General features: G+C 45.3%; 1 pseudogene; it reads right to left on the minus strand.

The window, feature by feature from the left end:
* Positions 1-6,582: 6,582 nt before the first annotated feature.
* Positions 6,583-25,855, minus strand: LOC135966647 (10 kDa heat shock protein, mitochondrial pseudogene; annotated as a pseudogene).
* Between the last annotated feature and the right edge of the window lie 499 nt (positions 25,856-26,354).

The following is a 26,354-nucleotide window of genomic DNA, read 5'->3' on the forward strand; positions in this document are numbered from 1 at the left end:
CTGCTGCAGAGCACAGACCTGGAAGTTGCTGCGGGGCCTGCGGGAGTGCTGAGGGGTGATGAGCTGCAGAATCAGGCTCCTCCCAAGCAGGTGGGTCTGGAGAAACCACAGCAGAATGCCTGTGGCTCTGCTCCCCACCCCGCTCCCACCCCCAAGTCTCTGCTCCTTCTCCCTTGCATAACAGGGCCCTGGATGTTGGCCCAGGTCGGTGCACACACTTCGGCTGTCCCCCAGGAACCCTCAGGCGCCGCAGTGTACGGGGAGCCCTGGAGTCCTTGTGCTGACTGTCCTGAGCCCCAGACCCCACAGGGACACCGAGTGGGGTGGTCCAGTCGCTCGACATCCCATTCCACCTGCCCTCTCTCTCCTTGACTTGCCTCTTTCTTTGTTAAGCAATGCACTGTCTTGAACTCCAACATCAAAGTGTTTCTTCGACCTCGCCTCCATCCGAACGTAAGTACCACAAAGACAAGCATTTGTTTTGTTTACTGCTTTGTCTCCAGCTCCTACAATCACCCCTGGTATGTAGTAGGAGATCGAGAAAGGTTTGTGGGGGGAAGAAAGGCAAGAAAGATGGAGGCAAGTCAAGAGAGAGGGAAGGGGAAAGGGTGGGATTTGTTGGTTCCTCCTTGAGTGATACCACCCACCCTGGGAGGGGCTGAAAGCCTCACATGCTGTCCCTCCACGGTGACGGGGACCATCCACGCTGTGGCCTCCAACTCAGCTGCCTCCGTTTATAGGCATCAGCCTTGGCTCTGAGCCTCGCCCTGGCCTCTGCTCCCTGGGGGTGCCCCTGCTCGCGGTACCCGAGGGAACACCGCCAGCAGAGAGTGCAAGAGGCAGACCAAGTGAGGAATGCATAACCACAGGCACCATGGCACTGCTTCTCCTGGTGGAAGAGAGAGCAGGGGAGAGCCGCGTCCCCTGTATTTGGTTCCTATCAATTCTCCTGATCTGTCTGCATTCACAGGCTGGGAAAGACCCCCAAACGGGCTGCAGTGGCCACCCTAAGAAGGGTTCTTCTCCTTCTCTTTCAGACCCATCTCTTTCAGGACCATAAGCAGCTCTGCTCCTCGTCTCCCACGCTGTGGACAGGGATCCCTGGTAGGCACTGTTTTCTCTGTCCCTAGGATGCCCAGGTCCTTCAGCTGCAGGCTCCCGTCACCCAGTCCTTGCTCCCTGCACAGGGTGGTACTCAGTGAATGTGTGGTGGCTCTTCGTGGGAAGAGAGGGCAGAAGAAAACCTGTCCCCTCCACTTGCTTTCCTGCTGTGGCTTTTCTCAGCTCAAGTGCTTCCCTTCCCAACTGACCACATATGAGGCCTCACTTTGTGCTCCATCCATTCAAAACCAAGCGTCCAAATGATGCTCCCTTGGGGATTTTCTTTAGAACAAAGACAGTTTTCATTAGCACTCTTTTCTCCAGCTCCTGGGCTCTTTCACCTTTCGTGAACCGAGCCCCCTTCTGAAGTAAGGCATGGGCACCCCGAATGGAAATGGCTGGATTAATGCGCATGCATGTCCACACTGGTGCAGGGCACCTGCTTTTCTGGGACAATTGCCATCTGGAATCAGACGCCTTCCTCATTGTGTGCCTATTTCTGGACAAAGAAAAGGAGAACTGGATGAGAAGCTGGCCTCCTCTCCCACATCCTCCAGCCGCCTGGCAGGCCCAACTAAGACACCCGCTCCAGCTCAGGTGGTTTACGTGGCTCTAGTGAGTGGAGCAATTGTGGCGTTTCACCCCAACCTTCTGCATAGCAGCATTAGCAGATCAGACACTCAGGTGTGGGACAACATGTCCTGAAAGGCATCTCTGGGTTCCCCCTCCAGGGCCTTGGGTGCTGCCCTGCCTGCTCTGCTGATGGCTGCCTACTGCCCCCCACCACCACCAGAGCAGCAGAGTTCCCCTCAGTAGCTTTCAGGGGCTGGAAGGAAAGTGGGACGCCTCTCCCCGCAGGTAAGGCTACCATTGGTCTCCTGGCTCTCGGTGGGCCGGGGGCCCATCCCTGGATAGCAGCTGTGGGGAAAGACATGGCTCTGGAGTTGGAGACGGGAGTCAGATGCTGAGACCTCCAATAATGTCCATTTGTGGAGGCTTTACTATTTATAACATTTTTGTTTTCTACGATGAATAGATAATGCTTTTAGAACAGAAAAGTGAAACGTAAATCAACTCCACAAGAAACAGGAAGCTCAAAATTTAGATCGGACCAAGTCTTTCCACCTAGGGCAGGTCTAGAGATAGAAGAAAGACTGATGCTTTTGGTAGGAGAGGAAATGGAGGTGAGGGGGCTGTGCTGGAGAAGTCAGCACCTGCTGGGGGGCGGGGGAGGGCGGGGTAGAATTTCAGTTCTGCTCTGAATCTTTCCTTAGAATACAATAAAATATTTTCATGTAAGATACTGGTCTGGAGGGCAGGCATGGTGGCTCATGCCTGTAATTCCAGCACTTTGGGAGGTCAGGGCTGGTGGATCATCTGAAGTCAGGAGTTCCAGACCAGCTTGACCAACATGGTGAAACCCCACCTCTACTAAAACTGCAAAAATTAGCCGGGTGTGGTGGCGCATGCCTGTAGTCCCAGCTACTCAGGAGGCTGAAGCAGGAGAAATACCTGAACCCGGGAGGCAGAGGTTGCAATGAGCCAAGATCATGTCATTGTACTCCAGCCTGGGCAACAAGAGTGAAACTCTGTCTCGGCTGGAGGGGGCAGTGCGGTGGGGTGGGGGGCGCGTAGGGAGAAAAGATACTGGTCTGGAGTGATTTATTTTAGAAATATCAGATTCTGTCAAGTTTTTATGTATTGTCTTTGGGAGTGATTATACAAATAGTGCAATGTTTTGAATAATCCAAGATCTAAATGCAAACACAATTTAATAAAATTAGAGACAAGGAAAACTATACATGGGGAGACCATATTACTCTTGACAGGAAATCACTGTGTATGTTCAATTATATTAATGTATTTGTCATTTGTGTCTATCATATATGTATATACATATATATGTGTGTGTGTGTGTGTGTGTGTGTGTGTGTGTGTGTGTATCACCTGGGGAAAGAAACTATACACCTAATCAAATGAAAAGTGATAAATTGGACAAATATTTTCGGCACATATGTCACACAAAAATATTCACAAGCCTGTACAAGGAGATCTCACAAGCTGATAAGAAAAACCAGTGAGCAATTAGAAGACAAGGTCAAGGGGAACAAACAGCTCATGCTTCACTTGACTTGGTGATTGTTCAATACCAAGGGATCCCATCCCATCCGTATGAAGAGCTGGCTTCACAGGAACACATGGAACCCTTGTTGGTAACATGGGGAGAGGCCTGGCCCAGGGTGCTGGGGACCGCCAGTGGGATTGAAGGGAAGACTCTTGGGAGCACACAGACAATGGGCAAAGGGGATCTGAAAGACAAGTTTTCTGCAACAAAGTCACAGGGGGATCAGGTGTCTACCAGGAGAATGTGGCTGAGCAGGAAGCAAGTGCTAGAAGAACCTGAAAGGTCTTAATGTCTGTTTCCTTCACAAGGATGCTTCCCAGTGAAGACAGAGACCCTGACTATTTGCTCACCATGTTACTTTTAGCATCTGCTCTGTGCCAGTGCTCCTTAAGTATCAGCTAAATGACCAGATGAGTGAACCCATGAATGAATCCATCAGGTCTCCTGGGCCTGCAGTCTCTGCTGTGATGGAGAAGGCTGCCTAATGTACATGTATTAAAAATACCCCTTATCTGAAGCTCCAATTTTGCATCCACTGATGACATCCCCTGTCATGTGTCTACACTGTTTTTGTTTCCACTGAACTTTCGGTATAAATTTAGCTATTTGTGTGGTATCTTCCCCTCTTTCTCTCCCCTCAAATTTGCTGTTTAGTCCCATAGCTTTAAGAGATTATTTGAATTCAAACAAAACGACAAACTCCTACTTTTGTTTCATTCTTTGAAAAACAAATTCTATATTTCACTGGAAAAAATATATTTCTCTTCCAGTTAGCTTTCTAAAGGGAGAGCTGGCAGGAAGTAAAGGAGCTGAAAATTGCCAACATTCCATTTTTATTTAATGCATGTTACACAGACATGGTCGTGTTTCAATAGATAGGAACAAATGCTACTATTACATGCAAAGGTTAACAATACAAAGTATTATTACCATAAATCTGCATAACATCTAGAAGAAATAAAAACTACTTTCTAACTCTGGAGCACCCATTTCAATAATAGCAGCATTTGTTGGGGCGGCTTGAGCGTATGCCCCTGTGGTTAGGGAGCACGCATGTGTTCTTAAACACCAAATGCATTCACAGTTTTGAGGGAGAGAGGGAATGGAATTCAGCAGAAATATGTATCTAAATAATGCATGGTTATGTCTCTACAGTAAAATATACTACCATCAAAACCATTTAAGAATAATAACCTAAATGCTTTTGATAGGAAAGGTTTGGGCCATGTTTCTTGACATATTGTACTCAAATTAGCTATGGAAATAACCACATAAGAGCTGTGGTGTTTCCCCTATGGGGTCAGAACCGTTTCTTGTCAAAAGCGTACGAGTTACTCTATACCTCTAGCCATGGCTCTGCCAAGGCAACAACCCATAAACAGCAAAAGACGAGGCAGAGCCAAGCAGATGCCAATGGCTCCAGGTTCCTGCAAACCTGTTCCTGTTGCTGCTTGTCTCTTGCCCAGATGTCACAGCCATTAGTACCTGCAGGTCCCACCAGATTGAGACAATGAGACTTGTAAGCGTCATCATCAAAAAGTACACCAAACATAGGCTATAAAAGCAAACTCCATAACTGGCAACTACAGTAGGCTGAATAATGACCCCCAGAGATACCAGGTAATAACTCCTGTGTCCCATAAATGTTACCTTATATGGAAAATGGGTCTTTGCAGGTGTGATTAAGAATTTTGAGATGGGGAGATTATCCTGAGTTAGCCTGGTACTCCCTAAAAGTAATCACAAGGGTCCTTATAAAAGAGTGACAGAAGGAGAGTCAACACACACAGGAGAGGAGACGGTAATGTGATCACACAGGCAGAGATTGGAGTGATATGGTCACAAGCCAAGGGATGCAGCAGCCCCAGGGACCTAAAGGAAACAAGGGATGGATTCTCCCCTAGATCTTCAGGAGGGAGTGCTGCCCAATCCACACCTTGATTTTGGCCCAGTGAAACTGATTTTGGATATTTGGTCTCCACACCGTGAGAGAAGAAATTTTTGTTGCTTTTTAGCCACCAAGTTGATGGTGACTTGTTACAGCAGCCACAGGGAACAAATACAGCAACTGACCAAGGCAAGACTCTTCTGTTACAAGCAAGAGAAATCATCTTGGGCTAACTTTAGCAGGAAAGCAACTCACAGGACATTGATTGGAGGGTACGAAGCATCTAGGATGTTCAAAAGGACAGGGCCGGGCATCTGGACAGATGGCCCCACTGGTGCTGTTGTGAGGGAAGCTGCACTAGAATGGTAAGCTCCAACAACATGTTCTTTCCTGTTAGAGACGCTTCCTGTGTGCAGGCACCCTGCAAAGACCTTTCCATCCTCACAAAAGCTTGTAATGGCAGTTAGAGACAGAGAGAATCTTAGGACTCTGAGTCTTACTGCATCAGATCTTTTTCCATTGCATCAACATGCCTCCTTTTAGAAGTGCAAGTAAGATCTGCTTCACATTGAGCTTCCAGACACAGAACACGGTGAGTCAAGTTTCACGGAATGTCCTAAAGCCCAGTCCTCTGTATTAAGATGATTTAACACTGGGGAAGAGAACCTTGGGCTTCATGCGCTTTTTGCATTGCGTGACTCCTTCATTCTTGCCCCGGGTCTTAGGCCTTTTTGTAGCGTCAGGGCTTTCTCAAGCATCCTTAAGCATGTTAGAGTCGTGCCTCTGTAGGTAGAGTTTCACCTGTATTTTAAACCTTTACTTGCACGTGCTTTATGTTTTTTCCACCTCCTCCTTCTGTTAACAAACACAAATATACTTTATTATAGAAAAACACTGCTGAATTAAAGACTGATATTGAGAGTTTACATTCTGATATAGTGCCTTTTTATTACATCTCTTTACAATGAAAACACATAAGCAAGCTCCCCGAGCTAACATTCCCTGTCCCTGCCTCATGCAAGTCAGCAGCCCAGGGTATATGACTCACCCCACTGAAGGTTCATGCCACAGCACCACTGCAAACTAAACAAATTCTTTCCACGTGAGACTTAGGGTTAAAAAAAGAAGTTGTGTTCTAAAGGAGAGAGATACAGTTTTGAAAGGAGCATTAGAAAGAAAATAAAAAGGAAATGAGACCTCAGTCGACCACGTGCTGAGCCAGCCTGCCGGGCTTCCTTCCTCCATTGCTTCTGCTGTGGCTGCCTGCGAGTGGGGGCTTTCCACAGAAGGCTGCGGGTCCAGGAACTGGGGCAGGACTTACCGACCTCACCGGAGTGTGGCCAAGGACAGAAGTTCTCTGTGCTGAAGAGAAACCTTGTCGAGTATGGAGCTCTAAGTTCTGTACTTAAATGTTCCCTGACAGGGGGTGGGGCTGGGGAGGGTGTAAAACAAAAAATTATTCTGACACTTTTTAAAATGGTATGTAAGACTTTATTCAGGACAATTGCAATTGGTGTCCACACTGTCACAGCAGGGGAGAGATCAGGCGCAATTCCCAATACATGAACAAGGAGCCAGACGTGGTGGCTCAAACCTGTAATCCTAGCACTTTGGGAGGCCGAGGCAGACAGATCACTTGAGGTCAGGAGTTCAAGACCAGCCTGGCCAACATGGTGAAACCCCATCTCTACCAAAAATACAAAATTAGCCAGAGGTGGTGACAGGTGCCTGTAGCAGTCCCAGCTACTAGGGAGGCTGAGGCAGAAGAATCACTTGAACCCAAGAAGCAGAGGTTGCAGTGAGCTGAGACTGGGCCACTATACTCCAGCCTAGGCAACAGAGTGAGACTCCTTATCAAAAAAAATTATAAAATTAAAATGAAAAACAAAAAAGAACAAGGGGCTATTTACAGCAGGTTGAGAGGGTTCAGCAGATGAAGGTGATTTCAGGGTCGGGGTTCTTGCTAAACTGATCAAGGAGATTCTTGTTGAAGGCAGGCCAGGGTGATCCGATATGGAGGATCAAGGGTTCTCAGTAAACTGGCAGCAGGATCCCTGTTGCAACTGAGCTTTGCAGGCCTAGCAAGGACAAGGACCAAGGTCGAGGGCTTGGAGGAGCCTGACTCAAGTTTGGTCAAGGAGAGAGTTTTTGTCAGGGGTTATGTGGACTTTTCCTTCATGTTCTTTTAAAGAGCGTGCCCATCTTCCGGGACTTCCTCTTTCTGTTTAAGTTACTACAGCTTCTCATGCGCTTTATGCGGCTGCAAAGGCAGAGCAAGACAGGCTGCTGGCCCAGAATGGCTAATGATCCAGCAGCCTCAGGCTACGGGTCAGCAGTGAGGAAGCCAGGCTGGCCTTGTGGGTGTGGAGTTGCCCTGAAGCTTCGTCTCTCCACCCAGCCCTTTGCCCCTTGCACTAAACCAAGCCCTGCAGAACAGAGTCTAGGCTCCCGGGAAGGTAACGCTCCTGGGAAGGTAACGCTCCTAGGAAGGTGATGCTCCTGGGAAGAGGACGCTCCTGGTGGCACATGGCCTTCGGGGGCTTCCACGTGGTTTGCCCTTGGTCCTGTCTCTGAGAGGTCTTCTGGTTGCCTCAGTCTCCTCACACCCCCAGGATCCGAGTCCAGGCCTACCTGGCTCCCCGGCATTCCCTGCGTGGCTCCCACCTCCTCCTTCCACAGAAGGCAAGTGAGGTCAGTTCTCCCTTCCCTCCTGTTTCTGGAGCCCTCGCTCCACGCCCAGGCCTGTCCCATGGATGTGTCATGCAGCTGCTTGCTTCATGTTCTTCTAGCTTTCTCCCTGAGCCACAGGCAATGCTTTTCAAAAGCAGTGAAAAGTTTAGCAGTTTTTTTTTTTGTTAAGGTAATAAAATCTGCAGTGATAAAAATAGCTATTAGAAGTTCAGGAAAATGTCATCTTGGAGTGGAAGAATGAGGATGAACTAGGCTAAATAGTGTCCTGACAAATACCTGTCCACCTAGAACCTCAGAAAGTGACCTTATTTGGAAATAGGCTCTTTGCGTATGTCATTCTCACAGATGAAGTCCTCCTGGATTTAGGGTGGGTCCTAAATCCAGTGACTGGCGTCCTTATAAGAAGACCACATGAAGCCACAGGGAGGCATGGAGAGGACACCATGTGACCATGGAGACAGAGCCTGGAGTGCAGCATCTAGGACCCAAAGACAGCCAAGGAATCCTGGCACCACCGGAAGCCAGGAGAGAGCTGGAACATTCTCCCAGAGCTTCCGGAAGGAACCTAGCCTGCCCACACCTTGATTTTGGACTTCTGGCCTTCAGAACTCTGGGAGAAGAGCTTCTGCTGCTTGCAGATACCCAGTTTGTGGTCATTTGTTAAAGCAGTCCCAGGACATGAAGCCACAGCGTAGCCACAGGCTTGGGCTGGGTTCCAGGGCAGCGCTGACTCCCTCCTCACTTTACCTTGTATCACAGCAAAGCCCACAGCCAGGAAGAGAGGGTCAAACTGCAACGGCTCTCACTTCTGAGCATCCTAACGAAAGCCAAAGACAGCACTGTTTACCTAAATCGGACAGCCCACAGAATCTTCCAGTCTGAAATAAGAAATGGCACGCGTTTTAGCCATGGGAATTACAGGGTAGGGCAGATCCTTCCCCTTAACTAGTCGGTGGTTGAAATTTCTTTTGCAGCAGAAATTTTAAGTGGTAGCTTGAATGTTTAATGTTTGCAACATTAGAATGCCCTAGTCTCCACTTACTGATTTAAAGAGTAACAGAAATCTTTACAGGAACAGCAGCAGGATGGCTGATTCCCAAGAGCAGCTTCCTGACACCCCCGCCCCAGCACCCCTGGGTCCAGTCACCATTCAGATACATCTCTCGATGGGCTGCAAGGAAAAGAACAGTGTCAGAGGACAAGGCCGGTTTACATACAACTAACTGAAGCCCTTTGATGAGCTCCCCTCTCATCTCCAATCTAACCCATCTCTGCAAATAAAAGCTATCACCATCGATCTGGGTGTGCCATTCTTCCAGTTGTGTACACAAGAGGGTGGGAGTTCAGGGGGGTTGGAATTCTTCTTTTCAAAAACCTGATAAGCTTTTCTGAAACAGCAGCCTTCCCGAAGCTTCTGCTTAGAGCCTATTAATCCTCTATTGAGAGCTGATAATGAGATGTATTTTGCTTTCTTTTCTTTAAATGGATAAAAGGATAATGCTTTTTCTTTCCTTTCTTTTTTTTTTTTTTTTCTTTTCTTTTCTTGGCCTCCAGTGTCTATGCAAGTTATTTTTTGGTCCATTTAAAATGATCATTGTTTATCATGTTGGTTTTCACACGGCACAAAATGATGAACAATGGACTTTTCTTTGTTAAAAGATGGGGGCTTCTCGGGCAATCGTGTTCAGAAGATAAGACTTTCTCCGAGTTCCACACACTTCTTTCTTTTCACACATGTGTTAACGTTTATTTTCTGACTGAAGTCTCCAAAACAAACGCTATGGCTGCTGGTGAAATAGATCACATGTTACTACCGTACAAGCGAGGCCAAATCACAGTGGCTGCTTTTGTTTTTAATTGCAACCACCTCGGATGGGTCCTGAGTGCTAAGCCAAAGCTCTGTTTTCCTTTCTTTTTTTTTTTTTTTTTTTTTTTTTTAATCTTTTCAAAATTCCTTTGAGGCAGGTAGGGGTAAACCCTCAACTCACTGAGGAAATTCACGTTGTTGAAGAGGATTAATAGAGAAGGGGTGGGAAAAGGAAAGTCTCAGGGGTGTCTTTGGGCCTCATTAAAAGGTCACAAAGCCCTCTGTGTTCTCTCCCTCCAAGGGTCTAAACCTGAATGTCTTTTATCTGCTTCATGCAGCTCTGCACGTCTAATCGGGCCGTGAGGGCGCTCCATGTAGCTCCTGAGCACTTGAAATGGGGCTAGTGGGAATTGAGGAGTTCTGTAAGTAGAAATAGGTTTAGTACAAATAAATAAACTGATTAAAAATATCATCAATAACATTTTAAAATTGATGATAACTTGCCATGCGACTTATCTGTGTATTTGCTTGTTGATTGAGTGCCTGACTTGCCCTTCTGGGACCCAGGCTGCTAGAAAACATGTCGCCCTAAGTACCACCAGGAATGCTAATCCCATGACATTCCACAGGAAACAAAAGGCGCTGGGGTCAAACTGAGAAAAACTGCAGCAGAGTTCCACTGGGGATTTGAAAAGACCTGAGCGTATAAAAGGCTCCCGAGCCCTGCAATAAAGACAGGCATCTAACTTTGTTAATATGTTAATATGGCATTTCAGAAATCCATGACCACAGGACTCCTGCCCCCTCTGACTTTTTTAATGCTGGCTTACTACCAATTAACCTCTCAAGAAACTGCCATTCAGGACTTGAATAGCTGCAATGGAAAGAGAAAAATGGGGCAAAGTTTTGGACCCACAGTCCAAAGGGAAGGACTGCTTTTAATCCAATGGGTTATAGCAAGAGCATGTTGGGGGCTCATAACTGGGAACTGCAACAGCAGGTGTTTTGTTTTGTTTTGTTTTGTTTTGTTTTTTTGAGACAGAGTCTTGCTCTGTGGCCCAGGCTGAGTGTAGTGGCGTGATCCCAGCTCACTGCAACCTTCATCTCCTGGTTCAAGTGATTCTCCTGCCTCAACCTCCCAAGTAGCTGGAATTACAGGCACCTGCCACCATGTCCAGCTAATTTTTGTATTTTAGTAGAGACGGGGTTTCCCCACCTTGGCCAGACTGGTCTTGAACTCCTGACCTCAAGTGATCCACTCGCCTTGGCCTCCCAAAGTGCTGGTATTACAGGCATAAGCCACCATGCCTGGGATTGCAATGTCCTTTTTAATCTTACAAACGTGTGTCCGTGCCTGGAGGACCCAGTTGCAGGGATACACACTTCAACGCGGTCCAATCTCCTTGCCTGCACATTCAGTCCTTTTAAAGCAGTTTGAAACCAATGAAATAAGTGCTTTAACAATAAAGAGTGAAGAGGAGGTCAGGAGGTCAGGAGGTCAGGAGATCGAGACCATCCTGGCTAATACGGTAAAACCCCGTCTGTACTAAAAAAAAAAAAACAAAAAAAACAAAAAAAAAAACAAAAAATTAGCCGGGCGTTGTGTCAGGCGCCTGTAGTCCTAGCTATTCGGGAGACTGAGGCAGGAGAATGGCATGAACCCGGGTGGAGCTTGCAGTGAGCCAAGATCATCGCGCCACTGCACTCCAGCGTGGTCGACACAGCCAAGACTCCGTCTCAAAAAATAAATAAGAAATAAGGAAATAAAGGCGAGTGAAGAGGAGAATAGAGTTTTGTGTTGAAGATCATTTTGTTGGTTCAATATCTTTCTCAACACACAAGCCGTAGGCTGTGTAAGTGGAGATGGACATCTCATTCGTCTCATAATGAATCTTCAGCCCGAAACTTCACAGTCTGGAGCGACAGAGGCTTGAAGGTTGGGTACACTTCCATCTTCAGGGCAGTTGGAGGGAAGGTGGCTGACAATGCAGCTGAGGAGGACAGGCTGAATTTGGTGAGGGCAAGCAGGTGCCAGGTGCCACGACTGATTTCTGAGCCCAGGATGCTCTGCCGGCATTTCCCACATCCCCAGAGAAGACCTGAAGGTGGAGTTCTTGTCTTTTCAGTACCTGGCCGAGAGGGAGGCGAGTCTTGGGGGAGAAAGTTGATGCACTTTGGGTGAAGGAATGGAAACTTACTCTGTTTGAATTCCTTTTTCATAGCCTGATGTTTGCTTGGGTTTTGAGAACAAAAACCCAAAAGACACAACCCATACCCCCTTGCCTAAAACTGATTTTTATATGTGGTAAGTTTAATTCTTGAAAGAGAGAGAATAAAAAGTACCTTTTATAGGATTCATTTTTACCTTTCTAATGCATATGTACATGTATATTTGAGAAAAATATTCCTCTAGTTGACTTTTTACTTGCCCAAGATCTGAACAGGATTGAAAGATGAAAGACCACCATGATCCTCTTTGACAAACATGCACACACGTGAGCTCACTGCTCCTGCATGTCTCATTCATTATGCTAATTGGCTTTGGGCAGACTTTCACAAACATGTCTTTAGGAGGTCCCTAGTGTAATTCTCAGTCTCTTAATTACATAGACTCGTCTTTGGAGTCTGAATAAAATAGGTGAATGAATTTTCCTCCTGTAAACACTGTGCTCAGGCACCTGCTATTGGCTGCATGATGTGTTAAAGCTCATCACCCCACCCAGATAAACTCCAAATAAACTGACTAGTTTATTTTAATGGTGCCGTCATCTGCAACCCCATGTTCATGCCTTCACATTATCTAAGACTTGGGCACTCAATGGACTTTGGACTTCTAGCTTTTCTTTCCTCAGAAAGGTTCTCCACATGGCCATTCTTAGGGGTGGCCAAGCAGCACCCAGTCTCACAGGGCTGCCTCAGTCTCCAGGTCCTAGCTTTTTGCATCTGAATGCCATTTCAGCCACCATTGTTCATGGCCAAACTGTGGAACTCATAACGGATTGAATGGCACTAGCGCCGATGTTCTGCTCATTCTTTACACATAACACCAACCACAGAGGAAGCAAAATCTAATTAGCTGTTATGTGGTGCAGTCAACAGCAAGAGGGCAGAGCCCTGGTGGTCCCTATGTTGGGTTCCCCTGTTAAGAGCTTGCAGGGAAGACCAGTTGAAATTCTTGAATCACTTCATGCTACTGTCTTGACATTTGCTGTGACCTGCTAACAGCCTGTAGAGCAGGGTCCCTGTCTTGTTCTGGTTTTCCTTGAGCCTAATTGGGCTCCTTGAATGGATTTGGGTGTCCTTGGTATCTAGATCATTGCTGGGACCTGACTCAAAATCCTGGAAGAAAGGTCTTTCGCTGTTACCTCTTCCTGGGCTCTGTTGTTCTTCAGGTAAACACAGCTGGGAGCAGAATGAAGGTGGGGATGGAGAACCAAACAGCCTGTTAAGTGATGTTGACTTTTGCGCTGTGCTTTTCAGCTACCTGGGGACCCAAGTGTTCATTCCAAAGGGATCAGTTGAAAAATTTAATCTCAGCATTTACAAATCAAACTCAAAATACAAGGATATTCAGGCACTAAGAAAGCTAGCTCCTCAAATCCTAACTCATAAGAAAACTATGTGCACCGGGATGAGGGTGAACTTATCTCTTGTGATTCATAGTATTTGCCTGAGAACTGAACCAGCCTTCAGCTGGAGCTCACTCAAAGGTTGAACTACAGATGGAAGCTTGGGGGATGATTACAAAATCACGATATATAGTGCTTAATGTTCCCAAGAGGGCATTTAATCCCCCTTAATGGATCAATCGCTCTTATTCTTCTTGAATAATTTTTCTACTCCTAGAACCAGGTCTGATCCATCACCTAGAATCAGAATGTTCTCTACCTTTGGCAAAGCTAGTTGCAAAGTCTTATTGCTACTTTTTTTTTTGGCTATAGACTCAATGTCAGCTGCTGCTTATTTCATTTAATGAATCAGCAAATATCTTTGTGTGTGCGTGTGTGTGTGTGTGAGAGAGAGAGAGACGGACTATAGGCTTTATTGATGCACTTGTAACTGGAACTCTCTTCTCACCTCTTAGACCTCAGCTCTCTGCAGAGAGACCCCTTAAGTAACTGACCAAAAATAACCAGCCCTGTTACTCACTACCATGCCGGTTTTTTTTTTTTTTTTTTCTCATCATGAGCCATGATGAACTTGTTTGCCTCCTCCTTTTCTACCTCAACCTTCTTGAAGACAGAGATCTGCTTTCTTTTTTTTTTTTTCTTTTTTGAGACAGAGTCTTCCTCTATCGTCCAGGCTGGAGTGCAGTGGCACCATCTCGGTTCACTGCAACCTCTGCCTCCTGGGTTTCAAGCAATTCTCCTGCCTCAGCCTCCCGAGTAGCAGAGACTATAGGTGCCTGCCACCATGCCTGGCTAATTGTTTTTTTGTATTTTTAGTAGAGACCAGGTTTCACCATGTTGACCAGGCTGGTCTGGAACTCCTGACCTTAGGTGATCCACCTGCTTTGGCCTCCCAAAGTGCTAGGATTACAGGCGTGAGCCACTGTGCCTGGCCGAGATCTGCTTTCTTTATTTTATGTTTAATCCATGTCCAATACAGTGCCTGGCCTAACTCAAAAGCTATTTATTGAATGCACAAAATGTACATATGAGACATTTCACAAGAAAAGTGGCTTGGTAGGATTTGGTAAACGAAGAGGCTAGATCTATGAAAGTTCTCACCAATCACAGCGGTATCCTCAGAGACAGGACGTTAGGGAAAGACTGGGAGAATTTCTTCAGGAATGTGAGGAATTTTGTAGATATTTGGCATCTCTGCCCTCATGGTGAGTAGCCAGAAAGCAACAATAGGAGACAGGGAACAAGAACATAGAGAAGATAGCCAGGATTGAGAAAGTGGCCAGTGAAGCCATGAGAGCAGGTGCAAATGCCAAGACAGCCTCAAGAAAAACAGGCAAGAACCAAGCCCTGGGAAAGTAGCACGTCAGGCCTCGGCTTCAGGGACAGGGGTAAGCCCATCAGAGCCCCTGCATGGCTTTCAGACTACACAGACTTTAACCCAGCAGTTGACCCTCACCCCAAACCTTTACAAATCACCTAAGAGCTAGAAGGAGCCTATAGGGTATTTTGTCCAACACTCTTATTTTGCAAATGAAAAACAATGAGTTAGAATCGGACCTGGTTATTGACAGAGGTGGGTCTACCATCTAACTGTGCCTTCTCGTCCAGCATTTCCTCCACTTCCCATGTGTCTAGAACTTTGAATTAAAACAACTGACTGGGCACGGTGGCTCATGCCTGTAATCCCAGCACTTTGGGAGGCCAAGGTGGGCAGATTGCGAAGTCAAAAGATCAAAACCATCCTGACCAACACGATGAAACCCTGTCTCTACTAAAAATACAAAAAATTAGCTGGGCGAGGTGGCACGTGCCTGTAGTCCCAGCTACTCGGGAGGCTGAGGCAGGAGAATCACTGAAACCTGGGAGGCGGAGGTTGCAGTGAGCCAAGATCGTGCCACTGCACTCCAGCCTGGCGACAGAGCAAGACTCCACTTCAAAACAAAAACAAAAGCAAACCATGTTCTAAGTATTTCAAACATCTGTCTATTGTCTGTAGGATTCTCTCCTCTCTGGTTTCCTAGCAGAGAGAGAAAATAGTCAAATCAGAATGATAACCAATTATTTCAATACTGAAACCACATTTTGAGGAGTTCACTGAACCAAGGACCTAAGCTGGTCTATTCACTATAAGCAGACTTCACACATGAAAAATGGGACATTTTCTAGATGACTGACACTGAATTCAACTTGGACAGTGAGCTAGCATCCAGGAGAGCTAGTTACCTTGGTTTTAATAAACCCCAGAGACCGGACTTCCAGTCCTGTCTACTCAGTAGAATCAATTAAAGTTAGTTTTCTCCAGCTACAAATATCTACAAATGTTAGATAAAATAGGACGTTTATTTAAAATACATAGTTGAATTAACAAAGACATAGACCCTCAGATGCTAGAAACAAAGAGACAATTAAAAGCCATACCAATATAGTGTGTGTCAAAGGTATAGTCATCAGGGCTTAGAGCAGGGAGTTATTTGACCCAGAAATAGAGTTCTGAGTTAGCACCCACATGAAGACAGGAAAGGAGGTATGGCGTAGAGTCGGAATGGAGACCTTTACATAAAGCTGAGATCTTTGAAACTCACCACCTTCAATGAAGAGGAAACAAAACCAACCCATCGATGTGCCACTACCCAGGGCTCAGAAAAGAAAAAAAAAAAAAAAAAAAAGTCTGAATTTAAATTACTTGTATGGGGCAGGAAACTCTAAGTTAAGCTTGTAACATATAAATTGGCCCTGGGTTGATAATACCCCTGTAGCAATTCAAGATATTGAGGTAATAAAATTATCTTAAAATATTAAAAAATAAGTATGTTTGAATTTATGAAAGTGATTTCAAAGAAGAAATAGAAAATGTAAGGAAGAACAACACGTAATGAAAACAGGACAGATTGACAAAAGAAACACATAGAAGCATGAGGGATAGTTTGAATTGAGGATAGACTGAATAGATTTAGCTATGCTCTCTACTTTTTGTCATTAGTTATCATTAGTTTATTATAAAAGACAGATTTATTTACATGACGAAAGATTTTAGAACTTCAGTGGAATAGGCAGCTTCATGTTGATGTCATTTAATAGTGACTTATTTCAGTCTATATACTTTCCAAGAATGCACCATCTCTTTTTTATTTATTTATTTTTTTGAGAAAGAGTTTCTCACTCTGTCACCCAGGATGGAGTGCAATGGCATGATCTCGGCTCACTGCAACCTCCACCTCCTGGGTTCAAGTCATTCTCCTGTCCCAGCCTCCTGGGTAGCTGGGGTTACAGGCGTGCACCACCATATTTGGCTAATTTTTATATTTTTAGTAGAGACAGGGTTTCACCATGTTGGCCAGGCTGGTCTCGAACTCCTGACCTCAGGTGATCCTCCCACCTTGGCCTCCCAAAGTGCTGGGATCACAGGCGTGAGCCACCGTGCCCAGCCAGAATGTCACCATCTCTAAATAAGAAATAATCCTTGTCATCTGGCGCTACTTTGGTGCCTCCATATTCTGGAAGAAGAACTTTATCTCCAACTCTCATGCTAACTGGTTGAATCTCTCCACCCTTTCTTTCCTTTAGAACCTGATCCAACAGCTATGACTATTGCTTGCAATACTTTTCCTTGAGATTTTTCTGGAAGTATAATGCCCCCTTTGGTTACAGTTATGGTGGCACTCCTTTCAACAAATGCTCCATCAAAGAGTAGAAGAAACTTTCTAAACGCTTGTCCTGCCATGACTGCCTCTGCCGCAGACTCATACTCCGCTCTTATGCAGCACCACAAGGAGAGATCCCTCTGTTTTTAATTTATAATGACATCCTCCTTTGTTTTTTTGGTTCCATAAAGGGTCTCATTAAAAACAAAACAACTACAAAAAAACAGTGAAATGTTGAACTTTTTAAAAAAAATTTTACTTTAAGTTCTGGGATACCTGTGCAGACCGTGCAGGTTTGTTACATAGGTATACATGTGCCATTGTGGTTTGCTGAGCCTATCAACCTGTCATCTAGGTTTTAAGCCCCACATACATTAGGTATTTGTCCTAATGCTCTCCCACCCTTTACCCCCCACCCCCCGACAGGCCCTGGTGTGTGATGTTCTCCTCTCTGTGTTCACATGTTCTCATTGTTCAACTCCCACTTATGAGAGTGTTGAACGTTTTACAAGGTTGAATAATGTTCCTTTAAAATTTATGTCTACCTGGGACTTCGAAATTGGCCTTTGCACACAGGATCTTTGCAGATGTAATCAAGCAAAGATGAGGTCATATTGGATTAGGGTGGTCCCCATCTAATGACTGGAGTCCTTATAAGGAGACCGTGTGAAGACACAGAAATGCAGAAAGACAGAAATATGGAACACAAATCCACATGATGACAGAGGCAGAGAGGGGAGCAATACAATTGCAAGCCAAGAAATGCCAAGGACTGCTGGTGTAGGGGTCAAGGGAACTTTCCTTCCACCCTCTGAAGATGCGATGATTTGAGTCTCTGAAATAAATGTCACAGTAGACAGATTAACAGGAGAAAAGGCACACAAATTTATTACATGCATAAGGCAAGGGAGTCCCACAAAATATGAGACTCAAAGAAGGGCCAGGTGGTTGAAGCTTAGGTAGCATTTTAAGTTACGGAAAGAAATGGAGGCTTGGGGCTTCTGGTGGGGGGAGTTGGCAACAGGTTATGGAAGGTGAGGAGAGGAAATATTTCATATATTGTAAATTAAAGGTTGTCTTGTTAGGCAGTTGTCTCTCAGGTGGCAGCCCTGAGGAAAAAAGGGAACACTCTGTTGCAATCTCTGGACTCTGTCTGGGCTGCTAATATGATCTTTCCTAGACCTGTCTTTAGGCTGATAAGAAGACCTCAGAGAAAGCTTCTGCTCGCATCTGCCTGTTGGTTTACTGATGTAGATAGATGTAAATTTCTTTTACAAAAGGACAGCTTTTTAGAGCTATTTCTGTGTCTGCAGCTTCTCTGAATAGCTATCTCGATATATGCCAAAAAAGTATATTTTGGGGTGGCATATTTTGGTCTCCCACACTGGCAACCGCCAAAAGCTCGGATTCTTCCTTAGAGATTCAGAGGCAGCATGATCCTGCAGACACCTTGATTTTAGATGTTCAGCCTTCAAAACTGAGAGAAGTAACTTTCTGTTGCTTTAATCAACTCAGTTTGTGGCAATCTGTTACGGCAGTTCTAGAAAACTAATGCAAACATACATTCAATAAAAATTCAGACGGAGGAAACAGAGAGGTTTCAAGCAAGGCAATATTTGAAGAACATAGAAGTGAGAATTTTCCAAGGTAGACAAAAGACAAGATTCATCAAATTTCAAGTTGTCAAATTCAGCAAATATAAAATTAAAATATAAAATTTCCAGTCAAATTTGAATTTTAGTTAAGCAAAAAATAATTTTTTAATACAGGTATGTTCTATGCAATATTTGAGTCATACTTACCTAATTCAAATTTAACTGGGCTGCCTGTAATTTGTCTGGAAACTCTACTCAAATTGGACAGAGAGTCCTGAACAGGACACATGTAAAATAAATATATGCCTAAATGAATCACCACGAAACTGCTGAGCAATGATAACAAAGAGAAAAACCTTTAAAAACCACCACAGAAGCCAAAACATTGGATGACAGAGATTTATCTTTAATGATAATAGAAACCAAGGAGAAGTGGAATTAGAAACTCGAAGGGCCAAGGAAGAGCTGTCAAATGCATTCAGATACATGGTCATTCAAGAGTAAGGACAACCTAAAACGTTTTATTACAAGGCCCATCACAGTGGCTCATGCCTATAATCCCAGCACTTTGGGAGGCCAAGGCAGGGGGATCACTTGAGGTCAAGAGTTCAAGACTAGCCTGGCCAACATGGTGAAACCCCATCTCTACCACAAATACAAAAATTAGTCAGGCGTGGTGGCACACACTGATAGTCCCAGCTACTCGGGAGGCTGAGGCAGGAGAATCGCTTGAACCTGGGAGGCAGAGGTTGCAGTGAACCGAGATCATGCCATTGCACTCCAGCCTGGGTGACAGAGAAAGACTCCATCTCAAAGAAAAAATAATAATAATTATGACAGAGGCAGAATATTTTCCATTCACAGGCCTGGAAGGATTATTCATTGTTATACTAGGAAGTAATGCAAGGAGAGAAATTGCTGAGCATGTGGTCAAGTTTAAATATCATTGCAGATGGTCTTATAATGGGCTCCCCAGTGGGGTCCACTCCTTGATGCCTGTGTACAACTTCTCCTTGAGTGTGGACTTGCTTCTAACATATATAATGCGGCAGAAGCAATGGGAGGTCACTTCTAAGGTTAGGTTATAAAAAGGCTATGGCTTCCATCTTGGCTGCTTGCTCTCTTTCTTCTCCCTCTCCCTTCTCTATCCTTCCCCCTGGTCCCCACCACTCAGATCACTCATGCTGGGGAAAGCAAGCTGCCATGTTGTGATCAGCCCTGCGGAGAGGTCCACGTGACATGAGGAGGAGCTGTGCCCTCAGTCCAGCTGCTCATGAGGAACTGGATTTTGCCAAACCACACGAATGAGCTTGGACATCAGATGCTTCAGCTCCACTTGGGCCTTGAGATGGCTGCAACCCTGGCCGACAGCTCGACCACAAGTCTCATATGAGGCTCTAAGCCAGAAACACCCAGACAAGCAGCTCCCAGGTTTCTGCTCCACAGAAACTGACATAATAAATGTTTGTTGTTATAAGCTATTAAGTTTTGGGGTAATCATTATGCAGCCATAACTAACTAATACAAATATTTGTAAACAATAACAATAGCAATGACTAACACTGGATCACATAACATGAGCAATACTGCAAGTGACTAGAGTCTGCGTGTTCTGAATTCCTTGTATTATTGATGAAGGTAGAGATATCGATTTATTTTAAAATTTGTTAAGTCAAGAGGTATATATAAGCTTTAGGAATAACCAGTGAAGGAATAAAAACATTACTTCCAAACCAGTGGAGAGGAGGAAAAAAGAGATAAGGAAAACCAGCAATTCAAGATAAGGCAAAAAAGGGAGAAAAATAGAAGCATAGCAAAAGCGTAGTGAAAAGGGCAAATAAGCTGTTAAAAATTAAAGGACATATCTCATATTCCATACATTCTAGAACTTGTCAGTTTCTCCTTTGCACCACTCAGAGAAACTTCTAAAATACAATCTGCTCATAAATTGTGTTCTTTTGAGGAAAGAGTATGCTGACAACAGTCAGAACTGATGACGTAATTAAACTTGCTATGGCCAATTTGAAGCTTGGAGTAGGGGAGAATGAATTGTGGATAAAGTCAAGAACTGGCTGCAATACTCTCTAGCTTTGTGACCTTGGGTAAGCATCTTAGTTTCTCATTTGTAAAACGGAGGGTAATACTTGCCTTGACCTCTTTGCTGGATATTTGTGACACTCATAAAAGAACAAATATGGAAAAGTAGACTATAGTTTGGATATAATTTGTTTGGCCCCACCAAGTGTTATGCTGAAATCTGATCCCTGATGGCACCTCACGGGAGGAAGGTGGGGTCTAATGGGAGGTGCTGGGGTTGTGAGATGGGTCCCTCACAATGGCTTGGTGACCTCTTGTAGGTAATGAGGGAGGCCCTGCTCAGTCAGTTCTCATAAGAGTTCTCCCGAGAGCTGGTTGTTAAAAACAGCCTGGCACCTTCCCTTCCTCTCTCTTGCTTTCACTCTCCCCGTGTGACCTCTGCACACCAGCTCCCCTTCAGCTTCCACCGTGATAGGAAGCAGCCTGAAGCCCTCAACAGAAGAAGATGCTGGTTCCATGTTTCCTGTAGAGCCTGCAGAACCATGAGCCAAATAAACCTACTTTCTTTATAATTACTCAGCCTCAGGTATTCCTCTATAGTAATACAAAAATAGACTAAAACAAGGCACATAGTAAAGTTCCATACAGGCCAGGCGTGGTGGCTCACTCCTGTAATCCCAGCAATTTGGGAGGCTGAGGCAAGAGGATTGCTTGAGCCTAGGAGTTCAAGATCAGCCTAGGTAACATAGTCAGACCCCATTTCTACTAAAAATTTAAAAATTAGTTGGGCATGGTGGTGCACACCTCTGGTCCCAGCTACTTGGGAGGCGGTGGTGGGAGGATTGCTTGAGCCCAGGAGTTACAGTCTACAGTGAGCTTTGATTGTGCCACTGCACTCCACTCTAGTCTGTGCAACAGAGTGAGACCCTGTCTAAAAAAAGAATAAAATAAATTTAAAAAATAAAAAGAAGAAGAAGAAAACAAGAAAAGTTTCATTAAAATATTTAAGTTATCTATAATACAGTCTAGCGTTTATTGCTAGGAGCTGAAGAGTAATCCATGATATTTTTCAGTTTCAGTTTTACTTGCAGTGAAATACCATCCTGGCTATAGCAGGCTACCTTGGACCCAGTTTTAAATCAAATGTCATTTTTATCTCTTTGTATCCCAGATTCCCAGGAATTTGTAGTACAAGACTGCAGTTTCCTAATTCTTGGGTCATTCATTCATCATTTAATAATCTATCTGCAGAGCATGCTAAATCCATGGGGAAGGGATGAGGAGGTAAGTGTGAGAAGGGGCCAACTCCCTGCCCATGCACACCGCTTCCACCAGACCCCTCCTGACTCTGAGGACAGCCAGGGTGGGGGCTGTGGGGGTTTTCTCCCTCACAAACCTTAGAGTTCCTCCTCCCAAGTCTACATGTTCCAGGCGGTATAAAAGATCATCAAAGACACTGGAAACTTGATTTGCTTGTTTATCCACAAGTGCCAGCCTCAGTACATCCTACATTTTCTTAGGCTCTCTTCTTCTCATTAATTGGCTAAATTCTCCTGAGAGTTTATCAAGATGGACTTGTTTGGCAGCTTGTCTCCACACACAGCCCAAAGCAGCCGGTACCTCTGCCTCAACACCCCAGGTCCCATAAATAAATCAAACCTGCCTTCTGAATTGTGTCAGTGAGTATAGTTGGCCAGTGCTTGCCTGTACGGTGGAACCCTTTCTGTGACTGGATGGGCCTCCTGGGAGGAACTGAAGGGGGCGGGGGAACCTCAGAGAATCCAGATGTTCAGTTAGGGTTGATGTTCCCAAAATCCACGTCCTAACACCTTGATTCAAAATTTTTTAATGGGCAAAAATGGCTGGAACTACCACCAAAACTCATATAATAAATGAATGGTCCAGAAACTCTTTCGTTATAAAATATGAAAAAATACTTAGAAATTTCAACTTCAAAAAAGTTCACTCTTATAAGTGGGTTAAGTTCCTCTGAAGATTATAAATGAGGTCATATATGCAAAATGCATCAAACAGTACCTGGTTCATTGTTAGCACACAAATATAAGCTTTTGGTATTATCAACTTGCTGCTTACAAATATTTTCTGGACTCACTGTATAAAACACACACACACACGAGTTTTGTTTTTCTTTGTTTCTAATCAAATTTGCAACTTGTTTATAAACATCAAATTCCTATTCGATTTTTAAGGAAATTCTATATCTTTTAGAGAATGTAAGACTTAAGCTTTTTGTTTCTTTAAAATAAATAGTTGTAAACCAGCTTGTTATGGGGTATAAATTTAGTGGTGATTTTAAATTTGTAATAACAGAAATAGGAGATACATAGGACTCACCTAGTTCAGAGATGAGTATACGTGTAGGAGTTAATAGCCAAAGGTTGAGTTTCTTTACAGTAGGATTTCTCTAGAACTTAAAAATCTAATTTCCCTGTTGTAGAGTTAACCCTTAAAATCAACCTGATGGGCCGGGCGCAGTGGCTCACGCTTGTAATCCCAGCACTTTGGGAGGCTGAGGCGGGCGGATCACAAGGTCAGGAGATCGAGACCATCCTGGCTAACAGAGTGAAACTCCATCTCTACTAAAAAGAAAAAAAAAAAGAAAAAAAAATACAAAAATTAGCCGGGCGTGGTGGCGGGTGCCTGTAGTCCCAGCTGCTGGGGAGGCTGAGGCAGGAGAATGGCATGAACCTGGGAGGCAGAGCTTGCAGTGAGCCAAGATCGCGCCACTGCACTCCAGCCTGGGTGACAGAGTGAGACTCTGTCTCAAAAAAAAAAAAAAAAAAAATCAACCTGATGCAGAGCAGAAACATAACCACCACGATGGATGAATCAGTGAGAAGTCATTGTAACTTCTAAGGGCTGAGTACAGCCCAGGACTGCATCTGGGAGAGCACCCCTTGAATTGCTCACCCCCAAAACAACACAGGAGGACATGCATTGGTCAGGCTGGTACAAGTTTCCAATCCACTTGACTGGTATGGCTCTTCCAAAAACCAGCCCATTGGCATTATAGTCTTGAACAGTTCTTGGTCCCTAAAACGACAAAGTTCCTGAGCCTTCAGGGAAAAGGGTCACATTCTTCATTCCAGTTGCTTCCCCAGGTAGGTCCCAGCCTGGCTACCAGCCAGCTTCTCCAGGCAGCACATTGCACACTCTGGAGCAAGACGGCCTCCAAACTCAACAGTCACCTTCATGGGTACATCGCTGGCCGACAAACCCACGTTCCCACCTCATCTCCAAAGTTCTGATGATTGCAACATTTGCACTTTCACTCAACCTTACCACTTTGGGCTGTGATCCTCTTAGGGGCCACAGTGGGTGCAAAGCTTAGCCAGATGGGTTTGGCCTCACAGCAAGACTTGTCTACAGTCCCTGTAGCTGCATCCGTCCTTACGACTGAGCTCTTTCCACACACCATAGGAGCATGTTTCTCCTGCTTCAGTCAGCAGCTTTCCTCTGGACAGCCTTCTAGGCTTCCACTACTGCTCCCCTACCCCACTGCCCAGGGTTCAATAGTTGCCATTTCCAACTGGTCCTTCTGGTGTGACCTGGAGAGCATTCCCTGGGCCTACCCAATCTTCCAACTTAAGAATGCTCTGCAGGCATCACTCTGGTTGCTCAAGGTGGGGCAGTAAACTTTTATTTACAGGTCATCTGATAACCTTGAACTCTAGCCCAATGACCCGGAGAAGATGAAAGGCAGCTGCATTGCTCAAGGTGAAAAAGAGACACAAGCCAGCAGAAAGACACACAGTGAATAACACCATCAAAGGAACGGATGCATGGGAAAAGGAGAGATGGCGATGCCAGTCAGATGTGGCCATGAGTTGGTGTGTCCTCTAGCCAGCAGTTCCAGTGACACCTCCTCCTGAGGGCTTTCCAGGGTGCTCAAATCGAACAATGCCATCCTCTGAGCTCCTCTCATACCTCTGTCCATTTTCAGAGACTGCACACAGTACGTGGTTTTGGAATTGATTTGTTTTTCTGCCCACAGCCACCTCCAGGCTCTCAGGGTATTGGGGCCTCTTACTGGTACATCCTTCTACTCCAAATACCAAGTACAGTGCTTGGAACATGGTGGCAGATCTTTAACATTGTATTTTTTTTCTTTTTTTTCTGTTTGTTTGTTTTTGAGATGGAATCTCACTCTGTCACCCAGGCTGGAGTGCAGTGGCACGATCTCGGCTTACTGCAACCTCTGCCTCCCGGGTTCAAGCAATTCTCCTGCCTCAGCCTCCTGAGTAACTGGGACTACCGGCGCATGTCACCAAGCCCAGCTAATTTTTTATTAGTAGTAGTGACGGGGTTTCAGGCCTGCTAGGGACCCTCAGAATTGTCCTGCTGCAGGGCACAGATGCCCTATATTCCTCAACTTCCCCCGGCACTCGAGGAGTTTCTCAAACTCCTGACCTTGTGATCCGCCTGGCTTGGCCTCCCCAAGTGCTGGGATTACAGGTGTGAGCCACGGCACCCGGCCTAAAATTGTATTTCATTGAGTGAAATCTGTGCCTAAGGAATCACTTTCCAGTGAGATCGGCCGGGCAGTCCTTCCTTCAGACTCCCCCAGACCCCATTCCACATACTTTTTTTTTTTTTTTTTGAGACAGAGTCTCGCTCTGTTGCCCAGGCTGGACGGCAGTGGCCAGATCTCAGCTCACTGCAAGCTCCGCCTCCCGGGTTTACGCCATTCTCCTGCCTCAGCCTCCCAAGTAGCTGGGACTACAGGTGCCCGCCACCACGCCTGGCTAGTTTTTTGTATTTTTTTAGTAGAGACGGAGTTTCACCGTGTTAGCCAGGCTGGTCTCCATCTCCTGACCTGGTGATCCGCCCGCCTCAGCCTCCCAAAGTGCTGGGATTACAGGCTTGAGCCACCGCACCCGGCCCATTCCACATCCAAGGCTTCCCTCTGACAATGTCTGACTTCCCCTTGTTCCTGGGAGGAGCTCAGGGAGGGACATCAATTCATTATGACACTGACTTTTCTCAGTCTCGTGGAACCACCTCGGCGTTTCCCTGAGAAGATACGCCTGGGCTCAACCCGTCTGCGCTCATTTCTAACTCCCTTAGGCTTCCTTGTGTTGGGTAAGGCGTTCTCCATTTGGGTTGAATTTCTAAAGTTTACTACTCAAAAGTATCACTTACCAGGTCTCCAAATGGTCTAGGCAAATGCATGTTCACGTTAGCCACTGTCTTCTAGGAAAAGTTCTCCTAAAGTATTATTAAAAATCTGCTCCTGGATGAGTGATCACTTGCTTTCTCTTTCCCCTTCTTGTAATGGTTTACTGTGCTCCGAATGTTTCCAAAGGCACAGGTGGGAGTCGTTCTCCAGCATGGGAGGGCTTGTTTTTCACATGCGTTTCCACCGTGCGGTTGAGAACTGATGCTATCACAACTGATGCTATCTGTGGTTTCTGTGAGCAGGTACAGAACGGATGGAAGCGATACACCAAGCTCATCGAACCAGACCCAGGCAAATGCGGCCCTCAGGTCATCACGGGCAGCTCTCTTCTCTCTCTTCTGCTGGTGTCTGCAAAGCATTCTAAAGCCCGGCTTGAAAACGCTTAAAAGCACAGGGTGTATGTTTGCAGAACAAAATTAATCCACCCAGTCTGCACAAACATCTCCAAGATCTTCTGCGATATAATTGACATATAAGTCATAATCATAAAAGTAAATCAGCCATGTCCCTGAAACACAGTCGGAGATGAGGTGCTAACTTCTTGAAGTGGTTGCATGAGTTTTCTTTGGCTGCTGTAACAAATCATCACGTTAGTGGCTTAAACAACCCGAATCTGTTAAAAGTCCAACACAGGTGTCAG

Source organism: Macaca fascicularis, chromosome 12 (assembly GCF_037993035.2).
Source record: "Macaca fascicularis isolate 582-1 chromosome 12, T2T-MFA8v1.1".
NCBI lineage: Eukaryota > Metazoa > Chordata > Mammalia > Primates > Cercopithecidae > Macaca > Macaca fascicularis.